We start from the raw sequence: 6,244 nt of genomic DNA on the forward strand, positions 1-6,244 counted from the left end.
TTTATGTGCCAAAGTACTAAATCTCTTTTTTTGTTTGTCCCCACAGCTACCCTCCACACCACAGGAATGGCAGTCTGTGGCTTCCCAATTTGCCCAGCGGTGGGATTTCCCGAACTGCGGTGGAGCAATAGATGGGAAACACGTCCGCATAGTGCCCCCACCCCACTCGGGGTCCTACTATTATAACTACAAGGGTTATCATAGTATTGTGTTGATGGCGGTGGTGTCGGCACAGTATGAGTTTCTATATGTGGACGTGGGGAAGAACGGCCGGATGTCTGATGGGGGAGTGTTCTCGCGGACTGATTTCTATGATCGTCTCCAAGCTGGTGGTCTGGCATTGCCACCAGATGAAGATAATGTGGAAGGACTTCCGTTTGTGTTCCTAGCGGACGAGGCTTTCGGGCTTGGTCCTCACCTCATGCGGCCTTTTCCCCAGAGGACCCTCACCTCAGAGAGGAGTGTATTTAATTTTCGGTTGGCCAGGGCTCGGAGGGTAGTCGAGAATGCCTTTGGGATACTCACCAACCGGTTCCGCCTGTTCAGGACATCGATACATCTGGCGGAATATAAATTGAACACCGTTGTATTTGCCTGCTGCATTTTGCACAACTTTTTACGCAGGCACTCCCAGACGTACCTACCCGACATCGGTTCTGAGGCAAGACTACCCTCAGATCCCCTTCCCGGGCTGGACACTGGTCGCGCTGGCTTGGCCCCCCAATCAGCTTGTGAGGTACGCGACAAATATGTTGAGTACTTCATGGGTCGGGGGGCCATTGCTATGCCAGATCATATTTCTTTCTAATTCGGCCCCCAAAAGAAAGGAATATTCTCAGAACTAATAAATAATTAGACCATTGGACTTTATACAGTTGTTTGTCATTAATGCTTTTTCTCTTTTTATCTGTCTTCCTGGTTCTCAAACTAACTTCTCTCCACTTTTAGTAAATAACCACATTTGCACAGTATTCACTGATCTACAAACAGGGTATTGAGTCTAGAAATAAGAAACCACTCCATTTTCAAATTTTGAGGTCAAGCTTTTTAATTTCTGCTTGTTCATGACCACAACAATTTTTGAATATTTTTTTCAGTACTCCCTGCTTTTGTACTTAGGAGTCTACAATATTTTTGGTCCTTTTTGTAGTATTTTTTTATGTAATTTAACAAAAAATATTATCAAGAATATACATTTTTTAACAAGTTCACAGTTTTGGTTATCAAATATAGTTCTATTTATTTTTTATATATATATATATATATATATATATATAGAATATTTTTGGTGGGGTGTTTACCGCCTTTGTATTTTTTCTTTTCGGCATATTTTTTGTGACAAAAAACCTCTATTTGTTAGTTTTTCCTTTTGTTTCACGAAAATCTAAAATATTTTTGTTAAATATTTAAAAAAATTTAAATCAGAATTTTAGCTTTTTAGATTTTTTTAACAAATATATCTAATTTTTCTCTTTTTTTATTTTTCTTTTTTTCTTGTTGAATTTTTCCAAATTTTTTGGGGGGTTTTTAAATACGAATATTTTTTGGGGAGATTTTGGTGTCAAATCTCGACTTCACTAAATTAAGTAATTTTAGAGATATATAATTCTATATATATATATTTTCTTTTTTTGGGTGTTTATTCTTTGATTGTTTATGGTATAAACTTTATAGTATACAAAAATTTACAAAATGGACAAACAAAAGAACTTAAACCTTATAAAAATATAAGAATTCACAACAGCAGTCAGTCATGGTGTGCTTTCACACTGGAACACGCCAAAATTTGAAGATACACACATTCAGTGAAAAATCGCCAAATGTCATTGGTTCAACAGACAAATGGCCACATGTGCTATCTGACATCATGGGTGATCAATGTCTGTGTTTTGTGGGATCAAACCCTTCCTCTCAACTACTAGGAGCGAGGAGGGGGTTGGACCCACAAAGCACAGACACTAGATATTCTGTGATGGCAGATAGCACATGTTGGCACACTGTGTGCATCTTCAAATTTTGGCGTATTCATTATTAAAACAGTCAAAATGGTTGTGGGGGCGGGGGGTGTTTCAGTCTTTGACACGGCCCATCATGTCAATAATATTTTTAAAATTTGCTTCGATGACCATCATTCTTTGCCGCATATTGTCCATTTCCGTGCTGCATTCCAAAAGGACATTTGTTACATTCTGTTCCATGACAACCATCCTTTCACGCATATTGTGCATTTCAGTGCTGCACTCCATTACCTGTTGAATAATTATAGCAGCACTTGCACACGAAAATATTGTCACACCATCTTCCTCCCCTAAAAATAAAAAAAATGGGCATTCAAAAATTAAATATTTGATGAGGCCTATCTACATATGTTTTTCAAAATCAAGCTGGGGTGACACTGACCTGATGGGCTTCTCCTTTCCACCTCTTCGCCATCTTCTATCACTCCTCCTTCTTCCACCACCTCCCCATCATCTTCTATCACTCCTCCTTCTTCAACCACTTCCCCATCATCTTCGACTCCTCCTTCATCCATCAATCCACCTTCTTTCAATTCGCCAAATTCTTCTTCCGCCACTTGCCCTTCATCTGCTATAAATTCTAAGTCCAAAATTACTTCATCCTCCTCTCTTCCTTCCTCCTTTCTTCCTTCCTCCTCTCCTTCCACATCCTCTTCTCCTTCCACATCCTCTTCTCCTTCCACATCCTCTTCTCCTTCCACATACTCCTCCTCCTCCACATGGCGAGATGGAAGATTTTGGCCTCGTCTGGCCCTCTCTGCCTCCTCCAAATGCTGGCGACTTCTTTCCCCTAAATAACAGAAAACAAAAGGTATACTCATCAGCACACAGATATTGGAGAGCAGAAATCGCATACATTGCTTACAAGAGGCTTTCATTTATTTTCTTTTATCTTTCACCAAACCTACATTTTTGAACGACTTCTATGGCAAGCTCTGATCCTGCCCCTTTTTAGCAAAGTGACACACATGGATGTCCCCCCTAAACTGTATTTCTGGGAGACCCTACCAAAAACGTAAATTTATTTTGGGAGACACAGGTGCTCTGCATTGCTTTCTTAGCACTGTTTTTATAATGAATCCTGTTTGCCTTTCCCATTCTCTTAATTCGATTTTTACAAACTAGCTTTTACACAATGTTTACAAACAAAGTTTTTGGACAGTGAGCCATGTCCAGATGTGTTGTTCCTGGAATAACCGAGCCTTTCTGAGAAACGATGTGATGTTACGCGGTTTACTAAGAACAATATTTTTAAATAGGTAGGTATTTATGTAAGAAAAAATAAATGACAACATGTCTTCAAAAGTACAAGCAGGCCAAGGAGGCAGATGGTGAAATATACATGGCAACACATTCTTGCAGACTATCCCCCCCCCCCAACCCCCAAAAATATTTACTTACTTTTACGCAGAATTTTAAGGATCTTCTTCATCTGATGTGGCTCCCTCAATTTTAAGTCGGACCAGCGTTTCCTCAGCTGTTCCTTGGACCTGGTGATCCCAAACATCCTCTGCATTCTCCTCGCCACCTTGTCCATAATATGTGCCTTTCGGCGGTTAGGGGTCTTGTATGGCCTTAATTCACCATCATAGTCCTTCCTCCGCATGATGGAAACTAACTCCACCATTTCCTCGAACCGCATATTAGTGGCTTTGTATCTTCTTTGCCTGGATCTGGACATCCCTGCCTCTGTCCCTTTACTTGCGGCCTTAGAGCATCGTGCCCGCTCGTGTGACATCGCCATCTTTCCTTTCACACAGATGATGGGCGGGGAAGAGAGGAAATGTTCCGCCATGGGCGGAGACAAGGGCGGCGTTTCATACATACGCGGAGTGTAGAGAATGCAAACAACGTGTTTACGTAGGTTACGCGGAGAATATTCGAGCGCATCCAGAACATACACAGTTAACGCCATATTTCAGAAACACATTGATTAGGGGCATGGCAAAGCTGACGAGGGCGGCGTTTCATACATACGCGGAGTGTTTAAAAGGCGCACGCCGTGATTACGCAGCTTACGCGGTAATTAGGCGAGCGTGAGAAACGAGGAGCGAGAGACAGGAAGGTAAGGAAATTCTAAATGGGATCAACAGAGGCCTAGAAAATGGAGAGCCATGGGATGGGGTTTGGTCTGTTGGTTGCACCCTTTTTTAGCTATTCTGTCTCTTGAGTACCACAATGTTATTTTGGTCTCCAAATGCTTTTGGCCACCTCACAAAATAGAGATGTGAACAATGCTGTACCTCATTGACAAGTTTTAGAATGGTGTATTCAGATCATGCAAAGTATTGTTCAGTGTTGGTTGTACAGAGGTCATTAGAAAGTGTCTTTTATGTCATCCATTGTCAGGGGCAGGAGATCTACACATGAAAGAGTGCCTAGATGAATGCTCTCATTTGTAAGCATTGTTTAGGTTTCTAATTTAAAAATAGTTACTGCAATGGTAACAATGGCTCTGCAATGTAGCAAATCAATGTTTGGTACAACCAATGCGGCCGAGCTGCCAATCATTTTTACAACAAGAGAGACTGTGTTTGTAATTAGATATAGGTCATAAATTTGGAGACACATATTATATCAAGGTCAACGATGATCCTTTTTAATATATATTTTTCTTTGGTTTATGTTTTGCTAATCTAGACTCAAAAAACAAATTAGAAAATAAGGCCGGGAAATGGACCTCCTCCAAACGAAGGAAGCAATAGAGGCCTTACTCGACAAATTTCAGGACACGCCCATCCTGTGGAATTCTAAAAACTCGTTATATTGTAATAAAGATGTACGAGCGGCAGCACTAGAGGAGCTAGCAAACTATATGCAAACATGGGTGCCAGGATGCACTGCCAACATGGTGAAGGATAAACTTGCCAACCTGAGAAGCACATATAGAAGAGCATACAAAGCTAATAAAACCAAATAATCGGGAGCAGCAGCAACACAAGCAAAGGAACCCAAACTGGTATTACAAACAGATGGCTTTTTTGCGTAACGAAATGGAGGGCAGGAAATCGATGTCTAGTCTTGCTTCCAACCTTCCCTCCACGCTACCTTCCAGCGGACATTCCCCAGATGACCACAGCCCTGCAGAGTCGGAGGAAGAGGGCCTGGCTGACAGAGATGCAGATCTGCCACCCTTCGATGAGGAGGTATAGTAGTTTCCTCTATATTTCTTGCGAAAATAATTATTGGTGGATTAATGAGTTGATATTGTAAAATAAAAGCCAAGCTGGGAAAAAGCCAAAAAAAAGGTGGCCAGACAAATAGGTGTCAGGGATGACAACTGCAGGGGTCAGAAGGAGAGTCTATTCAAGTAATAATGAACCCAAAATACTAAACGAAATACAGGAAAATGAGTGTGGTTTTATTTTGCGAAATATAAAAAAATGTCCCTTTTTTTGCACACAGGAAGAAGAGATCAGCCAGGAGGTGGCAGATCCTCACGTGTCTGTCAGCCAGCAGAAGCCCGGGGTCAGTGGCAGCCAGGAGGAGGCCAGGGTCAGTGGCAGCCAGGAGGAGGCCGGGCCCAGTGGCCTGCAGCAGGTCCCCCCGCCCAGGACAACCACCACCAGCCAGTCTTCTCCCCCCCAGGTGAGGCCATCAGGCCGAAGGAGGCAGTTGAGGCCTGTGGAGGAGGCAAGCCTCCGCATGATCCAGGAGGCAAGCGCCATCATGAGGGCCCCCCTCAACCCCACAGAGGCCTTCAGTGCCTCCTTGGCACACGATTTAAATGAAGGGGAGGAGGAGCAGATAAGACTGGCAAAGGCCCTGATGAACCAGGTCCTTTGGTGGATGCAGAAGGGCCTGCTGACCCCAGACACTGGGCTATGTGACCCGGCCCGGCTTGCTGAACACCATCCTCCTGCTGCCACATCAACCCCACCTGCAAGAGCCCGTCTAAGATCCGCTGTAAGGCTGCCTGGAGGGAAGGCTGGAAAGAGGAGGAAACGGTGATTCCCTGCCTTCCATTTCCTTCCACACAAAGGACATCTTGTTTGGACTACCACAGTTTGGGTTCCTTTGGTTCGGTGCTGCTGCTTCATATTTTTTTTTGCCTCCTGAGGCTTGGTAGTTTATCCTTCACCATGTTGGAAATGCAAGTTTGCATATAGTTTGCTATCTGTTCTAGTGCTGCCGTTCTTTTTTTGTTTGGATGACATTTGCATAAATAAATGTATTTTTGCTATCATTTGAAAACATGTCTATTGTTTGTTATACTGTGGGGATTA

This window comes from Rana temporaria, chromosome 4 (genome assembly GCF_905171775.1).
Source record: "Rana temporaria chromosome 4, aRanTem1.1, whole genome shotgun sequence".
Taxonomy (NCBI): Eukaryota; Metazoa; Chordata; class Amphibia; order Anura; family Ranidae; genus Rana; species Rana temporaria.